This window comes from Perna viridis, chromosome 1 (genome assembly GCF_037379345.1).
Source record: "Perna viridis isolate PV_CMFRI_1.1 ecotype Kerala chromosome 1, ASM3737934v1, whole genome shotgun sequence".
Lineage (NCBI taxonomy): Eukaryota > Metazoa > Mollusca > Bivalvia > Mytilida > Mytilidae > Perna > Perna viridis.
The window spans coordinates 63,002,612-63,028,131 of NC_142445.1; the positions used below are offsets into that span (position 1 = coordinate 63,002,612).

The 25,520-nt window shown below is 33.1% G+C and overlaps 1 long non-coding RNA gene across 1 annotated transcript; it reads right to left on the bottom strand.

The window, feature by feature from the left end:
* Positions 1-3,342: 3,342 nt before the first annotated feature.
* Positions 3,343-24,980, bottom strand: LOC148629793 (uncharacterized). Its single transcript, XR_015919369.1, has 6 exons — positions 24,905-24,980; positions 13,754-13,771; positions 10,085-10,377; positions 6,443-6,580; positions 5,455-5,561; positions 3,343-3,793 (listed from the first exon to the last, which is right to left on the bottom strand). It is a non-coding gene; the product is annotated as an uncharacterized LOC148629793 (long non-coding RNA).
* Between the last annotated feature and the right edge of the window lie 540 nt (positions 24,981-25,520).

The following is a 25,520-nucleotide window of genomic DNA, read 5'->3' on the forward strand; positions in this document are numbered from 1 at the left end:
AAAGGCAGTAAATCAGATTCTATAAATTATTATATACACTGCATATAAATGATTCTATTAGCTGAACTATCATCTTCCTAAAGATTGCCTTATCAAATTTATTTATGATTGATTATCAAAGAAATAGTTAAACATAAATAGTTCCATAACATTATAAAGATATATCTTATTTATCAAATGTAGAAAGAAACCAATTAGTCGTACACCTTTTTAGACTTTTAAAGATAGCAATTTCGATGTTGATTGCCTAAGAATTGACGATAAATCTTAAGAGCAAAACTTACATAATAGATCATTGAATTTGATGCATCTTTTATGACTAATAGAATGTCATAGTTAATATACCGTGACAATGATTTACTTGTAATATCTTAAAAAGACAGCAGACACCTGCATTTCAGCTCGTATATATTTTTGTAGAGCAAATTTTGATTAATTATTTAACAATTTATTCTGGAGATGAAAATAAACCGCTGTATAATTACTTCTGATAATATCTGAAACAATGGTCCTTATATAGACCAGAAAGTTAACATTTAATGCATTATTTACAAGTGGTACTTGTATGTAGGGGGTTGAATGATGGGTATCCATGTGTCTGTCATGTTGTGTTTTATTTTTAGCAATGTTTCGCCAGATGACTTGCAGATAAAAGAGTTTAGATGTATCCACAAGTTCACATTATTAGTTGTCTTAATACGTTTCAAAGAAAATTTAATGAGACGATTATTTTGAGTAGTGTAACTAAACAAATAAACAAGACAAAGCATAAATTAAAAGAAAAAAACGAAACACTCAAATATAAAAAAAAATTACAACAAATTAAAACAAAAGCATAAACAATAAAAAACAAGTATAACAAAAATAACCACTATATACACAACTGTATACGTACCCACTACATACACAACTGTTCAATACAGTTAATGAATGCATGAATATCTTTAAGAAAATTGTTTTCTGTTGCCATTGTATTCCTGTCGGTCGTTAAAATACTTATGGTAAGCTTAATGCCTTGAAGGTCATTCTTTTGGGTGGTCCTCTCTTGAACTTGTAAAAGCCAGTATTGACGTAAAATCAACATCGTAGGCATTAAGATGATAAATGAACAATATATTATGTTTCACGAATATGATTGAAAATAGAATACTCCTAAATTGAACGCAAAATTACACAATCTGCAGTAATATTTCCTGCTCTTTAAATGAACACCACAGACAGACAGATACACACACACACACGCGCGCGCACTTCTAAAATTCAAGGAGAAAAGAGAGTTATTCTCATGTATTTTTTTCAGATTTGTAGTACATTATATTAAAGATCTGTACTTGTTGTATCAAAACTTGAGGTCATCTTAACGTTCAATATGTACTCGTATAAAATGAATCCCCTATAAGTCTGGGATGCATTGCAAAAAGTCCAAATTACTGAAGGAATGAACCACACAGGTTGAATATTCCACTGCTTATCGGGTTTGTTCACAAATATTCCCCTAAACTGTTACTTAGATTTGTCATTATAAAGAATTTCGGTATAATACCCCCAAGTAGACCTCCCGATCTGGCTACTGAATGATTGTAAATTAATTTTTACCCCCATTAAAGACTTATCAAGTATGACAATAGAAAGTTTATCTCCCCCGCGAATTACACTTTCCGTTATACGAAGTCTTTTCTTTTGCCTAGCCTAAATCAACCGTATTGTTTACTATAACATAATATTACAAAACAGTCCTTTTTAACAATGCAGGGTAAGGAATTTGTTATTGTTTCTTGACACTTAGTAAGTCACTCAGATGATCAGAAATTATAACACTATGGACTAGCAATAAACCATAGGGTGTTAATAGGTTCAATTTATTCTGCTTTTTGCCCTTAAAAATAGCCAACCATAGATTTTTTTTCTAACCGTGAAAAGATATTGAAGAATGCAATTCTTATGTGGTAATTGAAAGTGGGTTTTGAAAGTTGTCAATCCACTTAATGAAACCCTAGACTTAAAATAATGAATCATAAGTAAAATTTATGAAAGTGCAACCTTGAGAAGTACCAAATGAGAGCGTGACGTTCAGTTAAGACAACCTGACGTTATGTAGCTGCTACTAACGGTCTAACCGGAGGTTTTATTCTTTAATTTTATCTTGAATTCGCGGCAGATTGAAGTCAATTTCAAACGTCGTCATTAAATGATTGATGTATGATGTAAGAGTCTGCGCTGTATAGACCAAAAATAAAAAAAATATGTATTGTAACTGGAGATATAAAGCAATCATTGTTCAAAAATCAAATTACTACATCCATTTTATTTTGGGTCACACGAAGGTTTTGATGGTGAATAGATAAGCGTCACAGGTCTACACTTTCACTACCCTACCAATCATTAGACCCCTTGCTGAACACCGAGGAGGTGAAGGCGAATGTGAGCGAGCATACAGCCACCGATCCGAGTCAAGCTTAGTCTCACCTTGATAACTGATAGTGGTATGTATACACGCAAACTTGCAAGACAAAGTGATATTAAATGTCTAACCCTGGGGGTTATAATTTAAAGTAATGTCTGTTATCCTGTGCTCGTTGTACCGTCATAATCTATTCACCCCTTTAAGAAGGAATATTTGTCTATGACTATGTATTGATTTATTGAATACTAACGCTCATTTCATTTCTGTATGTTACATAATTGTTTTCTTTTCTTTCAAATTTCTACAGGTTTATTAATAAAAATTTATCCTAGGTGGTAAAAATAAGTACCACGACAAAATTATCAGAGCATCCAGGGGTGGGGTTCTCGAAGCTATCCTAAGATATGCCCTAAGTCACGTTCCAAGACCAACTTTAGGATGGAGTTATGATCATCTTTTGACAATGTTTGGTTGTGTCTGGAAGCTTCCTCAGACATGTCAGACGTCATAAAGACATCCTAAGTATATATAGTGAAATGAAATGTTTACATTATTATTTATTTTATGTATTTAATAAAAAATACGGGTAAATAGTTGATATTGTTTTATCAAATAAACAAAAATGTATATATGATAAGGCAAAAACCATTTGATTATCCGTGTGTGGATTTTTCCCCCAAAAAGTTTTGTTTTGTTTTTTGGTGAACAAAACACATCAAAAGATTTCTTTCTAATTATATGCATGTGAATGAATTTAAAAACCGAATGATGAAGTTATTGATTTTCGATTGTTACATGTATGTATTAGAAATAGAAACTGTAGCAATTTTTTTTTCAATGAAATGACACTGAATCGTGAAATATTCAAGTCAAAGTTTAAAATCATGCACATTCCTTAAAAAATATGTTTGAACCGACGCATGCTGGTGATCCTGTGGTATTTTTTTTTCGATCAGATTATCCTAAGACACTTATTTAGTCGTCCTAAAGTTAGGATGAAAATTGCGACTCGTCTTGAATTATGATGGCTTCGAGAACACGACTTAGGACAGAGACGAATCCTAAGATAGTCTTAAGACACGTCTTATCCCTAAGATGGCTTCGAGAATCCCACCCCACTTAACTGGCAAAAAAATCAAGAAAATCTCGGTTTAACACAATATTATCCAAGATTAAGCTGAGAAAAAGTTACAGTTAATTAAAGCAAATAAATGTGTTTTAAAAATGTAGTCACGATTCGCATCTTTGTACATATTTCAGATTGATTGGTTAGCCAGTATTTGACATTTCATTTATCAGTACACTTTATTTCCATCATTGCCAATATCGTATCCAAAATTTGCCATTTCTTCTTTAAAACTCCTCCAAGATAACAGCAGCTGGTCATCACTGAAATAAAGAAATGCAGGATATAAATGGTCTGTAACTACTTCGACATATCAGTGAGTTTTTAAATTTCCGACATTGACACTGACCGACATTACTTTTTTAAAACTGGAAATCAATGAACCAGGATTCGAAATTTAATTAAAAAAAACGTACTCCACGGATAACCACTAATACTAGACAATTTAAAAATCGAAACACACGACAGAGAGCACGAAATTTAAGAAATGACTTGTAAATCATGGGAGCATGGACCAGGTGTACCGGTAGAGTAAGCATCCTCCTCTTTTCTAGAAACACCCACCGAGTTGCTCATTATGTAGAAGAGGGAGAAAACTAAACTACTAATTATCCAATTCCTTGTGAAGCAGATAACAGCGGATATTTGTCCATAATTTCCAAGTTATTGACCAGGTTTACTCCATTGTACTTAGTTGCAATGAATGATTTCATTCTCACGAGTGTGATTAGTGTTTGACACGTGTCGTGGAGCTACATTTTTGTCGCTAGATAATTGCCGGATTATACTCACTTGCAATATGACGGATGCAGCTGTCGGAGCAGGACATGCTTAACCTCCGGAGCATCCGATGCTACTACCGTTTTTTTTGTGGTAGTTTATATTGCTAGTGTTTTAGTTTTTTTGTATGACGTGTTTCGGTTTTTATTTGAATCGCTACATTGTGTATGTCTGAACAGGAATTAGACAGGGTAAAAACCTTCATATTTTCTCTTTTCTATCTTTCTGAATGATCTGGAAAACTATTTCAGTCAGCTTGATAGTGAACCATTCGCCAAGGTTCGGGATAAGCTAGAGACTGAATTGCATGTATTTTATATGATTTTTGTTAGAAAGTATGCAGAGAGCATTAAATATTTTTCTTCAAATTTTGTGAATTATGGCAACTTCAAGTAAATGTAAATAAAACAATGGTAATTTTTTTTGTAAACGAAAAGCAGGTAATATTTTAGATTTTAAAATGAATGGAGAAACCCTAGTTGACAGATATACCTATCTGGGTGTAGATATATCTATCTGGGTGTAGTTTTCAAATATAACGATTCTTTTGTTTACGCCAGAAACAGATTAGCCGAAAAGGCTCAAAAGGTATTATTTAGTATTATAAACTTTTCAGAAATGAAGTCATACCAATTGATTTGCAACTAAATACTTCTGATGCGATGATTGAACCAATTTTATTGTATGGTTCAGAGGTATGGAGATTTCAAAATATGAAGAGCAGGTCCACTTGAAATTTTGCGAACGAATTATCTGAGTTAGAAACACTACCCCTTCATTTATGATATATGGTGAACTAGGGAGATATCCTGTGGAAATTAGGTCAACATTGCATGAGAATGGTAACATTTTGGTGCATGCTTGTGTCAAGCGAATCAAAACTCAGCAGTACCAAATACAGACTTATGCTATCTCTAAAATTTAGTAGCAATGTCACTTTCAAGTGGATAGATTATATTCAATCATTATTCGATGACGTTGGTATCTCTTTCATTTTTTGATATCCAACTAGGTATGTGTGATATGAATAACATAAAACAAGTTCTGTGTGATCAATTTGTGCAGAAATGGCAGAGCGACGTATTGGCTGCATCTAAAGACTAATTTTATACTACTTTTAAAAAAAATTGAGATTGTAAATTACCTGATACGGTTACCAGAGCAATCCGCAATTTGGATTACAAAACTCCGTACTTCAAATTTACGTTTGCCTATAGAGAGATGGTACAATGTATCTTAAGTAGGTAGAATCTGTAGGAGAGGAAATCGGCGATGAATATCAGACATTGTTAACATGTACAAATAATAATATTCGATTAAGAAATATCTATTTTCCTAGTTATTATAGGAATAATCCAAACAGGTTCTAAGGGTTAATGACCTACTGTAACCCTGCATAACACAAACAATGTTTGTTTATGTCAAGAAAATTGTTGCCTTAATATAGTTTTCATGTACATGTCAACCCATTAACAGTGTCTCCTTTGTCATCATATGTTTTGCCATGCTTTGTAAAAATGTTTGTATGTATTTGGACCTCTTGTAAGACATTTTTGTATGTATCTGAGTGTTTCCAGTAAACAGTAAACTGTTAAGAACGTCTATCACGTATTCATGTTTCGGCCATGGTGTGGGATTTTGACATATTTGAATCATCCCATTGCTGATGCTTCGGTATTTTTTGTCGATATTCTTGAAAGCGCACAACAACAAAAAAATAATATCAAAATTATTTTCAAAGAATTCTAATGGTAATAGATATTTACTGAAACTCGATTCCAAATCCCAAAAAGATAAAAAAAAAAATATACTCGAATAGAATAAATATGTAAAATATCAAGTTGCTGCGAAATAAATGTAATAGCATATCCATATTTCTTCAACTGAAAAAATCAGACGGTATTAGATTGTGTTATGTGTACAGTACTATTTGGATTCGGATTTCGTTTAGAATTTTGTGGGTGTTATTAGTTGATACCAAATCACTTTGAAAATTCTAAACCTGTATCTGCTAAGTATCATGCTAACATCACTCTATCTTAGAGACACGTTCAACGTAACTATAGAAACACTAATATATATTTGAAAAACTTTGATTTTCTGAGGAAACATTTATTTCTTTCCATATTTACCTTCCACGATTGATTTTACTGAGAATTTTCCTGAGAAAACATTGTATGTGTTCGTCCAATTGTTGATCTTATTCTAACAGCTGATCAAATCACATAGTTTTCATATCCGTGTTCTTATAGTTGTTCGCAATAGAATGTCTGCAAAATACAATCAAAATTTAACTAGTATACTATAGCACGAATATATTGATAAGAATGATACCAAATTAAACCGATGACATGGGTGTCCGTATTATAGTAAACCATTTTTTAAAGTAGAGTTCGATATTTAGCAAGTGGTCTTAACCAACTGAAAAGTAGTATACCAATGCATTTAACACTTTTTTGATAAATTTGCCAACTTTTGAACCTGATTTTTTTATGCTAGCACTGTTTTTTTTTCATTTATGGTTGATTCTTACCAAATTTCGAAACGCATTTGTTTTCATGAATTTATAGGATATCAGTTTAATGAAGAAATTATCTTTATTATTTATAATGGGCATATCTATATTCAAGTAACCCAAAAGCAAGTAATACTCCTTCATGTAAGATAGTTTTCGAGTTACAACACATTTTATTTATGTGATTAGGACTTATAAAGTCATTTTAGTCATTTTCCATACATTGCCCCTTAAATATGACAAAAGAGTGTTTTTGTATTTATTGTTTTTCTTTCAAATAGCTAAAAGGAGCTTCTCTATAAATGTCTGATTGATTTAAACACAGAAATGCCACAAAAGTCATTAGCTTTTTTAGGGGACTATTTCAGTGGTTCAACTGGGCATATTTTAATGGGTACCAAAATAGCTTAAAATCTGTATTTTGTGCATATGAAAAGCTTTATTTAAAAAACTATGTTATTAGTATGCTTTTCTCATGTTTTATTACAATTGGGATGACCATATTTATAGTTTTGAACAGTTGGTCGTACCAGTTCATATGCTCCCTTGTGTTATAGACAAAGAAGATGGTCCAGATATTAAAATTTGTGTATATGAAACTCATAAGTATGAATTAAATAATGATTTGGAACTCATAGCTTTGCTAATGTGTATGCATATTCAAAATAAACCACAAATTTGCTTAGTTTGACTAATGCAATAGCTTTTTCTCAGATTTATTTTTTTCTGGCAAACATTGAGATATTAGTCTTATGTCTGGATAGGGTAACCTTATAAAAAATGAATAGAAAACACGTTTGAAGCAGGGAAGTGATATTTTTGATTTCGAATAATGTGGTAGAAAAACAACAGCTTTCATGAATATTTAGAAATGTTTATTAGTAATAAATACCAGTCTTCCTTTTTCATCTGTGGCAACATCCCTTCAGCACCTGCGTATGGAGTGTTCATATCACAACTCATACGTTATGCCAGAGCTTTCCTAGACTACGCAGACTTTTTGTATCGCGATAGAATTCTAACAAATAGGCTTCTGGAGCAGGGTTATGTTGCTACAAGATTGAAGTCATCACTACAAACGTTTTATGGCCGTCATGAACTCGTGGATCGTTACGGTGTATCCATCTGCTCATGAAAACTAATTTGTTTAACGTGTCATGGTTTTCCTTTCCTCTTCCGTCTACCCCGGACTTCACTGTTTATGAGAAACTCGGCGGGTGTTTCTAGAAAAGCAGAGGACGCTTACCCTACCGGTGCACCTGGTCCATGCTCCCAGTTTTTAGTATAGTTAGAGTTGCTCATTTGCTTTTGTTACTGTGTGTGTATGATTTGAGTTACTCTATGTTCTTTGTTGTGTATGTCTGTTTTCCATGTCTGGTCTCTGTAACTGGATTACATTCTTTTGATTATCGCCATAACCTTGGTTCCCTTGATTACTCTTGTACTGCATATCAATACATTGAGGGTATGAAAATATAGTGCGTTTTCTTTTAGTCTCTATAAACTAATCTTTTGTCAAAGATATGGACAGTGACTTATTAAATAGAGCAAACATAACACTATAAGATGACAAACGTTTTGTTGAGAAAATTTAACATTATAATATAAAAATGTTCCTCTGAAAGGTTGGTTTGGTGAGTGCATAACGAAAGTGAATACTTCATGACTACTTCTCTGTCCGATCTTCGTAGACTCACCCTTCTCATTTGCGGGAAATTAATTTTTCACATGTCCTAGGACATGTACGGAAGTCCATTAGTGCCAGCTTTTCACTTAATTTTAACTCGTTATAACGACTTAGTATCTCGTTTAAACGACTTGGTATCTCGTTTTAACAACATATCTAACTTGTCTAAACGAATTAGCATCTCGTTTAAACGACTTGGTATCTCGTTTTAACGACATAGCTAACAACGCCAGTTATGTCGTTATAACGAGATACTTGTCGTTTAAATAAGTTAGCTATGTCGTTATAACAAGATACTAAGTCGTTTAAACGAGATACTAAGTCGTTATAACACTATACTACGTCGTTATAACGACTTAAATATAAGTGAATATCTGGCACTAATGGGCTCCCGTAGAAATGCTACATAAGGGAGTTTTATTTAATCAATTTATATATATTTTTTAAATCCTAAAAATATGCACTACTATAGTCTATGGAAATATTATTGCAAGACTGCGACTTAGTACACGCGGCCCATATTTGAATAACCGTGGTATCAAATCTGTATTTGGCTTCCACTTTTTTTGCGATGGCAATATGTTAACCTTTTGTGCCTTACAACATGAGACAAACGAGCAATGCGCATGTGCTGGTCTTGAAATGGTCGACAGGTGGTGAGGCCTGACTATCAGCTTGCGTTAACTCATGGTGGTAATTGACAAATTATTCCTCTGAGCCAAGTCGTTCAAAACATTATCCAGTAGACAACATATAAATTGCACTATACTTATCCAGTGGATAACTTTAATTGTCTAGCGGGTAAATATTTTGAACAACCGGGCTCAGTTCACTACTGTCTCCCATCTACCCAAAAGAACTTGAGATAAAGGATACTACAGACACTGTGAAGTCAGCCTCATATCTTGACCTACACTTAGAAATCGATGGTAAAGGAAAACTATTGACCAAACTTTACGACAAACGTGATGACTTTTCATTCAAAATTGTCAACTTTCCTTTCATCTGTGGCAACATCCCTTCGGATTCTGCGTATGGAGTGTTCATATCACAACTCATACGTTATGCCAGAGCTTGCCGAAGCTACGCAGACGTTTTGCATCGCGCTAGAACTCTAACAAATAGGCTTCTGGAGCAGGGTTATGTTGCTACAAGATTGAAGTCATCACTACAGAAGTTTTATGGTCGTCATCATGAACTTGTGGATCGTTTTGATGTATCCATCAGCATCATGAAAACTGATTTATTCAACGTGTCATGGTTTACCTTTCCTCGTTTGTCTACCCCGGACTTGACTTTTTATGAGCAACTCGGCGGGTGTTACTGGATTATATTCTTTTGATTACCGCTATAACCTTGATTCCCTTGATTACTCCTTCCCATTTATCTTGGTTTTGCTGTTGATTTTTCAATAACTTTTTATCGAATTTTTATCAACTCTATTGGTTCTTGATCTCATTGATGTGTTCACCGATTTTGTCAATTCGTAAATTAATTACGCATTCGCTCCACTTACTGGTTTTAAGAATGAAATTAGTAAACAAATGGATTTCTCAACTTATAAGCCGTTACCATATGCTGTTTGTATTTCCATGAATGTGTAGGCTTGTCCATCTGATTAAAATCTAGGTCCATATTGTAGCCCAGACATATGTACTTTTTTGTGGTCCAATTATGTAACAGCCCACAACGCTACGACTCTGTCAATCTTCAATAAAACAAAGTGACATCTAAATTTTTCGTTGTTCTTGTGTTTGCATAGGAATCAGATTGGCAGACATTACTTCCACGTTGTGACGTATTGTTTAAGAGGTTAAAGTATTAGGTCAGGGTAGTTAATCTTGATTCCTCAGGACCGGAGTAATCTAGAAGATATTAAATATGATAATGTCACCATCAAATGTTTTCTGACGTAATTTATTATTTACATTGTATCACGAGATTCACAGATTTATATGAAGGAAATAGTCTCTTCAACCTTCGAGTGTCAATCAAATATTTAACTCTATCGATTTGAATGTAGCAAATCCCTGGAATTTAAAATGAGGACTTTTAATGCATAACCCTTCCTTAAATGAGTATTATTTCTGATGTTTCGCACGTTTTGTTATTACGCATTAGTTTTAAAAATTGTAATTGGTTAAAAACTGTGCAATGAATTTGTCTCACTTATCAGCATCTAAGTCATCGTAATGCAGAAAAAAACTGGATTAGATTCTGCCAAGAGCCAATGTAAACAGCTCTTTGAAAAAGGAACTTTCCGTAATATTAATATAGTTTTCAAATCGTTAATAAATCTCACATCTGTTATATAATATTACAATAGATATTTATGAAGACGGTAAGCAAGGATAATTTTCTTGGACATACTTGTACTGATAAGGACATCGTGCCAAATATACTTTTATCTATCAACTTTAATCGGCTTTACAAAATTGCTGACATAATATGCCTTTTTATACCCACTACAGGTTTGAACATTAGTTACCTTATGTGAATAAGGGTAACAACAAAATCACCGAACATTTATCCGAGCCATTATCAAGTCAAGTCCAAAATAAATCTGGCAAAATAAATATTACACCCCCGGAGCAGCTGGTACCGCAACGGTCCTGACTTGGTACAGGGATTTCAAACGAAATGGTGGATTAAATCTAGGTTGTACAACGCGCCAAACCCCTCTTCCACTGCGGCGTGAATTTTCCAGTGGTGATTAAATAGCATTTACATGCTATTGCGTCATTATCGGTAAATTAGCGGTCACATCAGCACAATGAACAATTTACAAAAAAAACAATCATTACCCATTATTTTAGAAGAAATATAATATTTTTCAACCAAGGATTGATATCTAAAAAGAATTGGACAAGAGACCTATTGAGGCATTTTTCCTCGTACCCTTGATCCAAGAGTCTGTTGCGCAGAGTAGTTAGTACTTACTCTAGCGTAACGAATCAATTGTGAAATATAAACACCATATGCAGGAGATGATGGTATATTGCTGCACAGATAAGGGAAATTTATGATATTAGAATTAAAGTCGTCTCTTTTATTATAAATCTTAGTGCTGAAATGACCCCTGTTGTCAAACTTCTTTTATATCTTCATTCTTTACGAGATTCTGAAGAAATTAAGCCTCGTATGAATATAAAAACAAATCGACTAGGAGAGTTTCACAGTTAGTGCCCTTTGAAATGCCAAATTGTTGTTGAAAAATAGCTCCTCCAAATGTGACAAATATGTTATTAATGAGGAGTCATAGGTACCAACAACGCAAGCTCGTAGCAACGTAGATTTACTAGAGGCAATGAAATAAGCTGCTTTTTGCATTTATCAACATTTATAGAATTGGTTATTATTTTTTTTGACTAAACGTGATTATTTACTTTGAGTGATCTTAACACCTATAATTTAAATGATAATGGGTTGCATAAAATATGGGATTTTTGGTGGAGTATTTTTTCGCAAAAGCGCGAAATTATCACACAGCAGGCTGAGTTAAAATTTCAGTTTAAAAGTGTACATTGTTGTGTGAGGAGGGAATGTAGAATCCTATTTTTTTCTGCCCATGACTGAGTGGTTTATATTTTTGGTTAAAATCGGAGATATCTTTTTCAAAATCTAAGAACTTAAGTGAGCACGCTCTTCATACCCCCAACCACACTTTAGTCCTTAATCTAAAACCAAACACAATCAATATGTTTCTAGAAATGAAATTGCAAATCAATCTGAAACGGGAAGGAAAGATTCTACAGTCTTTAAAGGGCCACTGATTGGTTTTCTATATCAGTAACGATGACGCTCCAACAACCATTTTAGAGTTAACTCATACTGGACTTAATCCTGTAAAACTGATAATATTTTTATTCAATAATGTTATATATTTATATTGGTTACATCAGTTCTATAATATATATATATATTTTCAAAAATTTTCCCCTAGGACATTTCTTTGAAAATAATATCCAAACTTTTGTTGCTGTTCACCTTTAATCAAAGTTTGAAGGGAATCAGTAATAAAATAGAAGTGCTATCCAGCGGACAACATGCTATGACGGGACGTGGGTACTTAATGCACGGGCGACTCAAACTATAACGTTAGGTATAAAAACCACAGGCCCTGTCTCGCTGATAAAATTATTGTTAGGTACACCACGGATTAGGAAAACGTAGTTCAGTAATCAAACGGTAATTCTAAATAGAGTCATCTAACCTATCTATTACTGGTAGTTTATATTAAATTGTAAGTGGTGGAGTTATACTATGGTTACGATGTAGATTTATAAGATTTGGTACATACATTTATAGTGCTGTCATTAAGAGAACAAACTGATACTCTCGTAAAAAATCATTGCCCCGATCCTACTGTTTTTTTTTTACAAAACAAAACAAAACAAAACAAAACAAAACAAAAACAAACAAGGGAAAGGAGACAAATACAAATATCACTACTTTCGGTTTCAGATTTTGCCGCATAGATGGGTCTTCATATTTGGCTCTGATTTGTTTACCAACCACTAAATTAAGGAATTGATTTTCTGAATATAATGGAGAGAATGCAACATTTGTAATGTTTTGTACTTTTTTTTGGAATGTGCGGGCGACTGATTTTATATTATAATATCCATCTGCGCCATGAAAACTGATTTGTTCAACGTGTCATAGTTTTCCTTTCCTCTTTCGTCTACCCCAGACTTTACTTTTTATGAGAAACTCGGTGGGTATTTCTAGAAAACCAAAGGACATTTACCCTTCCGGTGCATCTGGTCCATGCTCACAGTTTTTAGTGGAGTCCGAGTTGCTCACTTGCTTTTGTAACTTTATATGTATGATTTTAGTTACTTTATGTTCTTTGTTGTGTATGTGTGTTTTCCATGTCTAGTCTTTGTCCCTGGATCTAACTCGTGACCTCAAGTCCCTATGGTATATTGTCTGATTATGTGATATTGCATAATATTTATCAGTCAAATGCATAACCTCAAAACTTTTTTTTCAAGTTTCGTGAATGAATAGCATACAAAGTATAACAAACATGTAGATTCTATAAAATAGGCAAATCACTAGATTCCATGGCGTTTTTCTCTGAAGGAAATGTTGGGCACTCTCGTGGTATAAACTATGACAACTATAATAGACTGTTGTATCAAGTCAGCTTTTGAGAAAATATTAGGTTTACCGAAGCTTGAGGTACATATTAAAACAAAGAAACAGACAAACAAACAAAACAAAATAGTCACTTACCTCACAGCTGCATTAAATCTATAAAAAATGAAATATAAACGAGATTTAATTACTTCATTTTGGAACACAAATGCCAAAACAGATCGAAAATGTGTTGTTACAAAGGTGAAATAAAAGGATGATTTAACGACGACGACGACGGACGCTAAATAATAGCAACAGCTCACAAGGACCTAAGATTCGGATGAGCTTAAAAAGGTTTCGATCATGTTTTGTTTACTTTACGTCAGTAAGAGCACATCATATTTCATTACATTGCTTTGTTGGCCTTATATGTGAAGTAGTAGTCTGAAAAAGTCCTAGAGGAAAAAATTCGATTCACGCTTTTGAAACCTCAATACTCTTAGTCGATATGATAACCTTTATGACAACATATGCATGACACATTTTTAGATTATTATAATACTAGTAGTTCGAATTTCCTCTGACCCTGCAACCTTCCTCTTTTTTATCTGGATATTGATATGTCGGGTTGGGATCAATATCTAAAAAAAAAAAGAGGAGGGTTGCAGGGTCAGAGGAAATTCGGACTATAATACTAGATGCTATAACATGTAATTAAAAAAAGCAGGATAAGATAAAAGCTATAATTTCAGCTAGTGCATAAACTTAAGATAAATCTTTAAATTGTAACAGTAACAGCAATCGGAAAATAAGTTGCATTTTTCTAATAAAAGTAAATGAATAGCAATGAAATTGTATAGTAGAAGAGAAAATGGTAGTCAAATTTGTCACCGAAATCAGCTTTAACAATAAATACTATTATATTTAAAGTCTCTGGTCTTTCAAGAAATCTTACAATAACAAGCACTCATCGATAAAACGTTGGAATGATTGCTTCGCATGACGTTAGCGCTTTTAATGGAGGTCATTACTAAATAATTTATTTTACTGACCGCCTTAATTGATAAATTATAGGGCTTTATACAACAGATTTGACTGATAAGAGTGACTTGACTTGAATATCAAACAAATATCAAACTTATTCTTTTGAAATGACATAATTGTGAATATTATCACAAAAGTCTTTATCACTAGTCTCTTTAAATATCATGTCGTCTCTTTAAAATAAAAAAAATGTTAAACTGTGACACATAATAAGAAAATTGTGCCAAATATTACTATTTGAAGGATTAATTACCAAATTGTAAACTTAGTGATTGTTTGTTATATGGTCTTGATTAACCTCGCCAATCTGACACCACCGCCTATATAAGACAGATAACTAAGGGTTTTTTTTAACGTACTTGACTACCCTGTCGGGCCTCGCACGGACGGAAGACAGATAACCCACAGTCAATAATGTTTATAATCGGTAGAAATATCCCTTGGTCATATTAGCCCTCATTGTTCGGGAGAGGAAAACAGGAAATTATAGCAAAAATGATATATGTACAGATAGTTAAATTGAAAATTGGAGAAAATTTTAAACCACCCCAAAAAAATTAATCATCATTTTTGCCATAATTTCCTGTTCTCTCTCTCTCTCTCTCTCTCTCTCTCTCTCTCTCTCTCTCTCTAAACAACAGTGGACAAATATGACCCTTGTTGTGCAGTATCCTTTATCTTTAAAAAGTATAATTGCCAAATAAAATCATTACTCGAATTTAGAATAGATCACCTTCTTGCCTACTTTTTAAAACGATTCCGACACAAGAAGATACAAAGCTTACATGTAGCCCTAAAAATGATTTATGATCTGGACTGTTAATCGGACCAAAATATTGGCCTGTAAGTTTTATAAATTAGTAGACAGACTTGCCTGTATTATTAATATCTACATGTCGAAAGTCTGTCATCTTTACTTCATATCGGATTCGATCTCCTTTTTATCTATTGATTGACTGATTAACTATACAAGAATTGTAGACTATTAAATGAATGTTAAATGAAAACCCCGATAAGTATCTAGAACACATGATCTAGAAGGCCTGTATTGTTAATTTTCTAATAATTTCGGGTTTTTAAAAACTCTAGTCACGGGAAGAACTGACATGTTATGTATGATTTTCTTATTTTCAACTTAAAATTAAATCTATCAAGCTTAAGAAGCAAATTTTATACCAACTTTCTATGAATTACAAAACAACAGACCAGCCTCGAAAAACACTACTCCAGTAAGGTACCCTGGACGCTAAGGTCCACCGCCAAAAATAGTTGGTTTTCACTCACAACATCAACTAAACTAACAGAATTCCAGTAAGAGGTGGTCTTGTAAGATCAACACTGGTAGTCACGACCATAAAAACGCCCAAAGCAGTACAACTGCATTTAACTCAAGCGCAATTCTCAGTCTTAAAGTAATAGTAATATTGTATTGCATAACGTATATGTATTTTAATTAAACGGAATACGCAATACTAATCTCAATTTTTTATGGATCTAAAAACATAACACTGAATAGAGCTTCGCAGATATTTGATATGTAATGTTCATGTCAAGCGAAAATCTAGTTATAGTCTGCGGAGGAGATTGGGTGTGAAAAAAGGGACACTGGTGTGCTCCGCAGCCGCTCAACGACGGCGCGATAATTTACGCAAAAATATTTTTTAAACATCAAATAACCCCCAAAAATGGCTAGTCGAAACCAATATATCAGCAATAATAGAAAACCTAAACATACGCAATTGTTATATTTTTAAAATGTAGTTTTTTATTCGAAGTTCACGAAAATTACTGCGCGGGTAAGGATAATACTAAACCTCAGATTTTCGAATGTGTATTTAATTAGGATAATGCTGTAACAATAGATTGTAAGTTTGATTTTGTTTACTATTGATAAACAACTTGAATACACTGTGCATTATTCAAAATAGTATTTTATTTCACCATATGAAGACTATGTAGTTGGATGATTGAACTTTTCATTGAAAAAAAAACCTCAGTACCATTGAAATGGTAACTATTTTGTTTATACAACTAATAAGAACTCTTTAAGTTCCAAATATCCTCAAGGACTTGTGAATTATTGTAAGGAAATTACATTATCTAAATATCTTTGTCAGACTGTCAGCGTTTGTTGTCTTAAATAGACCTTCAAATAACTTAATTTACAAGTTACCGCTTTCTATATGGATATCCAATTTAATAGTATGCTTCAAAACAACAGCTTCTCGCTGTGGTCTGGTCTAGTTTGATTCTTCACGTACATTTTGTAAAAAACTCGGAAGATTAAAGAAATAATGGAAAAATTTATACAATTTCTTAACTACCACACAAGTGATTAAAACGTCGTTTGCATACAAATCATACGGACAATATAAAGCACTAATACAATTTACATGTACACAGTATACGGCTATGTATATCAATATGAATTTCTAAATTGGCAAATTTAGTTTAAGACACGCATGCAAGGATTGATTAAAAAAAATACTAAAATAATTTTGAACAATTTGATCACATACTTGGATATTTAATCCTGAACAGAACTTTAATAATACTCTTAATTTGTATTACGGCGAGTTACCAAAACAGGGAAAATCAAATTTATAGTCAGTGGTAGATCCAAGGGGCGGGGTCGGATCCCCCTTCTTGTTGGATAATTTAGTTAATTCCGTGCAAATTTTGGCAAAAAATCAAAAATGAGCAAATAGCCTGGAACACCCATTTTTCGGGAAAAAATCTGAAACCCCCTTTTTCAAAATTTCTGGACCCGGTCCCGCCCTTGAAAAGACAAAAATATAACAACATTTAGAAAAAAATCTACTTATTTTGATCCCTATTTAACATTTTTACTATATGAATAACTTAATTCAAATTTTGAACGCACTGCTCATGAATATTATTGACGGCTAGATTCACTTTAACCTAACCAGTTCATATTGTCGAGCCCAGTATTATGGATGTCAACTAAACAAAAATATAGGGATCAAAAGATATAGCCTTCTCCTTCCTCACTGAAATTCAGAAAAAAAATATGTCCGGTATCAATGCACTGCGCACGTCGATGGCATTTCTTAATTCTTACAGCCATCGCCAAGTATTTCAGAAATGTAACATACACCATTAAATCCAGATGACACAAAAAAAACAGCTAATTTTAACTTATCAGAACCAGGTCAATACGGATATATGATGGGTATTATTCGTATTGGTATACTTTTACACTTAGTAACAAATCCTATCAATAATTTACCATATCACTGTCTAATAACTGCATCAACATACAATTCTTATTGTTCAAATTTGGTTATAAAATGCCTTTCTGGTTGATGTCAGATTGCACTACTAAATACATAAATTGTAGTGCTTTTTTATCACAGGGTGTACGTTTTTATAGTCATTCGTTTACCATGTGATATATTTGTTTCATATCAAAATAAGGAGGTCTAAAAATCTCAGAAGATATTGACCTAGTCCCTAGTATGGTATGTCTATTTAGTATCCCTTGGGCTTCCTTTTCTTGTAAATGAATAAGTTCGGCATGCAGACTTTTCCATATGCCAAGTATTTAAAATTATGTCAAAGAATGTAGAATACATGATAATATATGTTTTAGTAGCTTGCTGCGGAACACAAGTCTTAAGGAGCTTTAAACAAAAATGTAAAATATCGAAGGGTTTGGGTAGTGTTAAGATCTGTTTATCTCTAGTGTTGTGTAATTTTCATTATCATATAATTATCATAACGTTTGCATGATTAATAAAATACCTAAATTTAAAAAAGAACACAAACCTATTTATTTTGCAGATATAATTAAAAATACCCAAATACGTTGTACTACAGTCTATTTTACAACTTCCGATAAAGATTTAAATAAAATGGGTTATCTTTGTACAGGTACGTGATGAATAATTTCATAATTAAATATTGAAAATATTTTCACGGCAATTTGGTTAACTGAAAACAGTCCATTTAGTATTTTATACAGATTTTATTGCCATATTTTGATATTTATGTGGTTTTAACTGTCATTTATTTCCGATTGTGGTTGTTCAAAGAAAGTGACACTATAGTGGCTATATAAACATTCTACTTTTTGACTATCGGCCAGTCTTGGTGGTCTAATTACACTCGTTTGTAACACTATAATAGCGTTGAATGAGTTAAAATGCTTCCATAGAATGGCTTCCTAAACATTTATTGTTATTCGGAATATATTGCTTATCGTTTACTTTGGTTAACCTATTTTGCGTCAAACTTGAAAGTATTACCAATTGTGCATTTTTTATTTAACTTTCAGTAGAAAGAGTACCAACTTCATGCATTTGAGATACGCATTACTTTCGTTTTACCCCTAAACTGCCTTTTAAATTCTTATATAAGTTAGTTTTTCCCTTTTAACTTTTTACAATCACTTGGAGTCCGTCGTCCGTCATCTCGACGTTAACATTTTCAAGCATCTTTCCCTCTGAAACTACCGAACAGAATTCAATGAAACATGGTAGGATTGCCCCTTGTGGTATCCTGCACAAATTTATGCCTAAAATATAGATCCGTTGGAAACATTGCCACTGTTACTAAAAATATAAAACAGGGGTCAAACAGTATTTGTTTTTGTAAATATCTTCTTAACTGTTATGATAAGCAAAATTCTGACCGTAAAAATGGTCAGCATAATGAGTTCTATCCTTGTACAAATATTCATGAAATTTCGTTGACCGATTTTGAAGTAATTTCTCTATTAGACTTTTTTGCTGAGATTAATGTCATTATTTCTCTGAAACTACTGGTTTCCTCGGGCACCCTGCACTAAATTTATGCTCCGATTTTCTGATCCGTTGAAAAACAAGACCATTCTCGACCTTAACACTAATACATGTACCAATTATACGTGAAAAGGGTGGACTTCTATATTTTACTGATGTCAATGCGTAATACAATTAATAACCCCTAGTCTCTTGAGTATTGAAAAATAGAAACATACATTCAAAAGCACCTGTAATTATTATTTCATTACTCATAACTCAATTGCACATTTCCATTCAAGTTTCGTGACTTTATCGGGTACATGCATCACTATGCGTCGCTATTCTAGTGTTCAACCCTAATTATCATTTCATTTCCTAAATGGCTATTTATTACAACAAATCGAACCGCCTGTGCTACAGTTTACGGTCAGAATACAGACCACCAATTCAACCAATGAGCATTTGCAAAAATAGTCCTTCGCAGAAATTACCCCCTGTTCCTCATAGTGCTGTACATTTCATAGGTGCATTTTGCTTCTTGTGTTGTGAAGCCTAATCTCCATAATGATTTCTTAATATACTCCTATTTTGTGAAAACACTGAGATTTCCCATGATATTTATAGACCCTTCACTTCCGGTGACCAGTACTGCACTGCAAGTCTGCTAACCCCACATGCCATTCTGAGGATTGTGAGCTGACATATGTAGAATCATGCTGATATATAGTCCTCTGCAGGTTAAAGTTAAGGTGAAGTCCAGAGAAGCCATTGCATATTGTGAAATTAGCATAGAAGCATATGGGAAGTGGAATTAATGGTTTCTAGCCTACAGTACAGCTTCAGAATAGTAAATCAGTTTCCATGTAATTCTCTTTTATTTAAAGAATTCCTGAAACAATTTAAAGACGATTTTTCTAACCTGCACTAGTGACGTAACATTAAGTATTTAGGTATAATCCCCGTTTTATACCCGTATCAAGGTCTGGTTCTTTTTCAACAGATGATTGAACATTATTATGTATTGTAGACATAAGAAAAACAATTAAGGTAAACGCCCCAATTTTGATAATATGTAAACAAAGTACGAAACTTTGTAAACAACCGTGGCATACTAAGATAGGTGTTCTCTTTTTTTTTCGGAAACAATGCTTATATTTCACATTTTGTTATGATATTATTTTGAATTATGAGATCATGGTTCGTGAAAATGAATTCAAAAACGACACAAAAACTTTCATTTAGTGTAAGTTAAATAATGGGATTGACGATAGAATACCTCAAACAAGTGACTTGTGTTCTGACGACTTCGTCTCACGCGAGTTTTCTCTATATATCAAGTCATTTTTCAAAACTAATTGTTATACAGATTATAATACTGGTTATAGCGTCAAAGTACCATGCTTTCCTATGTTATGTTAGAACCACTAAATATTTAGATTAAAAATTTAATGAGCGACTTTTGTTATACAATAAACGTAAAATTGCCCGTTTTCACGAAAACGGTACGTAGTAGTTCTTAGTATTCTTTCTGTTTCTCTAATTTTATCTGTTAAATACTCCACTGAATAAACAATGTATGAAAGAGGAAATGAGAAAAAAACTATAAGTTTTAGAACAATGGAGTAATATAAACAAGAGTGAAAAAATATTCCAAACTTTCGAGATACACGAACGTATACTAGTAATACAGGAATGCAAAGCAAATAATTATAAAGAGTAACCAAGGGAACAAAGGTTCTAGCGAAAATCAAAAGAAAGCAATCCAGGGACAAAGACCAAACATGGAAAACCGACATACACACCAACAAACAACAAAGAACATTAAGTAACTAAAATAATACGTACAAAGTAACAAAAGCAAGTTAGCAACTCGGACTCCACTAAAACTGGATAAACATTCCAAATTAGTTGACGTTTATGCAATTCAAAATATCTGGTGCAAGGAAACAACAATATAAAGTAAATCTAGACATTAACGACAATAGACAGTATAAAACATCTTTTGTGTTTTACTGACCATATTTGGTCTTTCATGGAGCCAAAAACCGGAAACACTCAATGCTTGTAGTAACCAATTATTTCCCTATTTCGTAAATAATCTGATAGTCTGCTCTGATCTGAGATCACGTTCATTGTTTGATCAACTGGTCCACTATACTTACAGCACCGTGCCAAAATTGAGTCCCATTTTCGATTTTCTCCATAGAATCTTTCCAAACTACTTTTTTCAACAACAACAAAAAATGTGAAGCCTTTTTACAAATGATTTAAAGCAACTTTTCATCTTATGAACGAGAAATATTAAGAGAATATTAGTTTAATTTTTTTTATTAAAAATATTTTGTTTTTATTGCCAAGTTCCAAAATAACAGTGATTAAATCAAATGAAATTATGGAGCCACAACTTACATGTCAAAGCAAGTTACGTTTTGGTGTCATATTGTTTCTATCGATTTTTAACTTATTTCAAAGTCAGCTTAAACAGATATTTAAACTTGTATTTTTTATCTCTCTGCAGGTGAAACATTCACCAAGATTGATGATAGAACAACTTCACAATATATTTCTTAAAAAAATGTAGTATATTTATATGAATTCTTTGGGGGGTTTCAAAAATGTGACTCACATTTGGCATGGTGCTGTACGTCCAGAAATAGCATGAATATCCGGTTTGTTCGCTAGATTCATTCAGGAGATTAAAATAGCATCATGGAAGCTCCATTTTTGTATACTTTTAAATGCGACTGGAATCCAAACCAGCCCTACGGAAAGCATACGCTTGCTGAACAATTCGAAATCATAGTTTTTCCCAAGGTGGTAGTGGCCATAACAAGAGTATTGCACCCAAATGTTTACGAAAATGATGTTACCAGTCTAACGGATGCTGAACAATTCGCCCCAATTCGGATCCTTTTCGGACCATGACAATTTGGTGTGTATACCAGGACAGTCAATTCAAACGGTAAATCAGGACGGTTTAAATCGTATTGGAAGGTAGTAAGATTTTTAATGGCATACTGAAAGGTGGTAAAAATTTATGTTTCTTCGGGGCGTGTTTCATATCATGCTCCCGACGGAAGCTAAATAAGTATAAAACCCATTAAATGGTATAATGGAAATTGAGTTTCCGATATAATATGTGTTCCGATATAATTCTGCAAGACGACAGAACATGCGTTTCCGGCACGTGAATTATCCTTGTCCGACGAATGCATGGCGCCACGACACGATATGTGGTGTATAAGATACAGAATAATACAAGAATAAGTCATAGTCTGTTTATCATGCTTCATTTAATGTAAGGGTAATCAAGGGAACCAAGGTTATAGCGGTAATCAAAAGAATGTAATTCAGGGACAAAGACAAGACATGGAAAACAGACATACACAACAAAGAACATAGAGTTACTAAAATTATACATACAAAGTAACAAAAGCAAATGAGCAACTCGGACCCCACTAAAAACTGAGAGGATGGACCAGGTGCACCGGTAGGGTAAGCCTCCTCTGCTTTTCTAGAAACATCCACCGAGTTGATCATAAAAAGTCAAGTCCGGGGTAGACGAAAGAGGAAAGGAAAACCATGACACGTCGAACAAATCAGTTTTCATGGCGCAGATGGATACACCGTAACGATCCACGAGTTCATGATGACAACCATAAAACTTTTGTAGTGATGACTTCAATCTTGTAGCAACATAACCCTGCTCCAGAAGCCTATTTGTTAGAATGCTAGCGCGATACAAAAAGTCTGCGGTCTCGGCAAGCTCTGGCTTAACGTATGAGTTGTGATATGAACACTCCATACGCAGGTGCTGAAGGGATGTTGGCACAGATTTAAGGAAAATCATGCGGCGTTAATCATTTTTGTGTTAAATATGCCTAATATATAAAGAAAACCTTTCTTGTTTGACAAGATTTTGATAAATGTTTGGTATATATTTGTCTTTCGCTTGAATCGAATCGCTTTTTTAAAATTGTTTGTACTTCATACTGAATTATATAATCGGATAACAAGAAAATTCGAAGTACACCTTTTTTCTTTATGTAGATTTCAAACCTACCAAACGATGGAAAAGGATGCTGAAACATTGGATTTTTATGTCTAGCTATTAGGCGCAGACACATTTCCTTCTTCAGTGGTGGTTGGAATTCTAGCTGAGTGAAAAATAAATTTAAGCAGCAACAGGAGTTCAAAAGTATTTTGTTCGAAATGAACAAATTAGAGGAGGTTTACTCTTTTGCAAGGATCAAGTTCATCCGCAATATATTCTTTCAACATAACCCTGCTCCACTGGCCAACTGAGAGCAATATCAAATAAATTTGCATGTGCCCATAAATTCTGGTATCTATGCACTATCCTATTTAATATGATTTATAATATGATTTAATTATTTTTGACAATTTTTCAATTATACCTTATGTAGTTATCTTGAAGCGAATAGACAAGATGACTTATAAGTCCGACAAGCCAGGTGCTAGGAATATTCTTTATTATATGATTAAATGTGTTCTTATACTCACTGATGTGCCAGAAATAAATAAATCGAGAAGGGTCAAGTTTCTATATTATTGATTATTAATAACCAGATATAAGTCATGCATGCTCACCAAGAGCAGCTGTCCGCAATTAAAAGAGAACTTACAGTATATATATTGACCAATCATTGAAATACTTTGAATTCAGTGATGATGAATCAGTTCACACTTCATTATTTCTTTTTAATTTAGCGTATTACGTTTTAAAATGCCTGCATACTCATACAAGCAACTATTTTTTCATAAACAGATTAATTATTCAAATATAGTTACAAGTAAAGCAAATCACTATGTCGTGAATGCCAAATTATTGCACAGCTCATACTGAAACGGATATTGTTTTATTCAATTAAAAAATACATTGAAACACTATCTTCATGACTTGCTGCTATTCAGAATGTTGCAATGACGTTACTCGGTCAAATATCGTCATCAAAGGTCAAGCCACGGAATTAAAACATGTTAGTAAAAATAAAGTCAATTATACCCTTTTAATTATTTATTTATTAAAAGCAACCCCTTTGCTCTTAGCTTTTGTAAATTATGACACCTGCAGAGTAATGTACTGTATACATGTAGCCTGTGGTCTACCAATTACTTGTTTTGGCGTCACCTCGGGTGCCAGAGATTACTTGCATACCACATTGATGAAGTATCTAACGCTAATACACTGATATTCATAAGTTAATGCCATTTAAACAACACATCGAGATCACAGTTTTTGTGTTAACAAATACTCAATTGTCCTTCTCTACCGTATGATTCAATATTCATCTTTTAATAGAAAGATGACAAGAAACAATTTTGCGAACAATTTAAATACTTGAAACGCAGTCAGTTAAAGCGGCCTTAAAGTTTATCTGCTTTAAAAATCTATTAATCGATAATACAATTGACAACTGGATCACGGGTATTAGCAATATAACCCTGTTTAAAAAGCAGAACATTTCATTTACATAAATATGCACATAACACATACCACTAAAACATTGTATTCTGACAATACAACTTTCTCTTTTCAGTCAAATAGCTCTACTTCCAAAACGTACTACGTTTAATAAATGATTAAGATTATTTTATCTTTTACAAGATAACAACTCGCAATTCATTGAAATATCAGAGATAAAATCGGAGGACATCTTGCTCATTGACAAAAACTCCGTATAGATATTTGATAAATCTTTTGACAAGAATAAAAACAGAAAGAAAAGTAAATCCTGACTCCAGTGTAACTTTATTAGTAGTCAATTATTTAAAGGTACAATATATATATAATATGGGCTATAATTTACAAGGGTATTTGGGTATCGATTGCATCTATATCTAAATACTTAAAAACGTGTTTAAATTCTTTGTAATGGTTTGTATGCCCATGCATGTTTGATATTCATAATAAGTCGGAAGAAGCCTATTAAAAAGAGATATATTCTAATATCAGACCTTATCGACATGTTCAAAGATATTCGACTTGGCCATGAAAATAAAGACAAAATATTCTAAATGAGAGTGATCAAACCTATAACTGTATGTATTTTACGGTTTCTTGTTTTGCGGATAATGTCGTATGAACATTTTTGATAAATACAGAAGATATT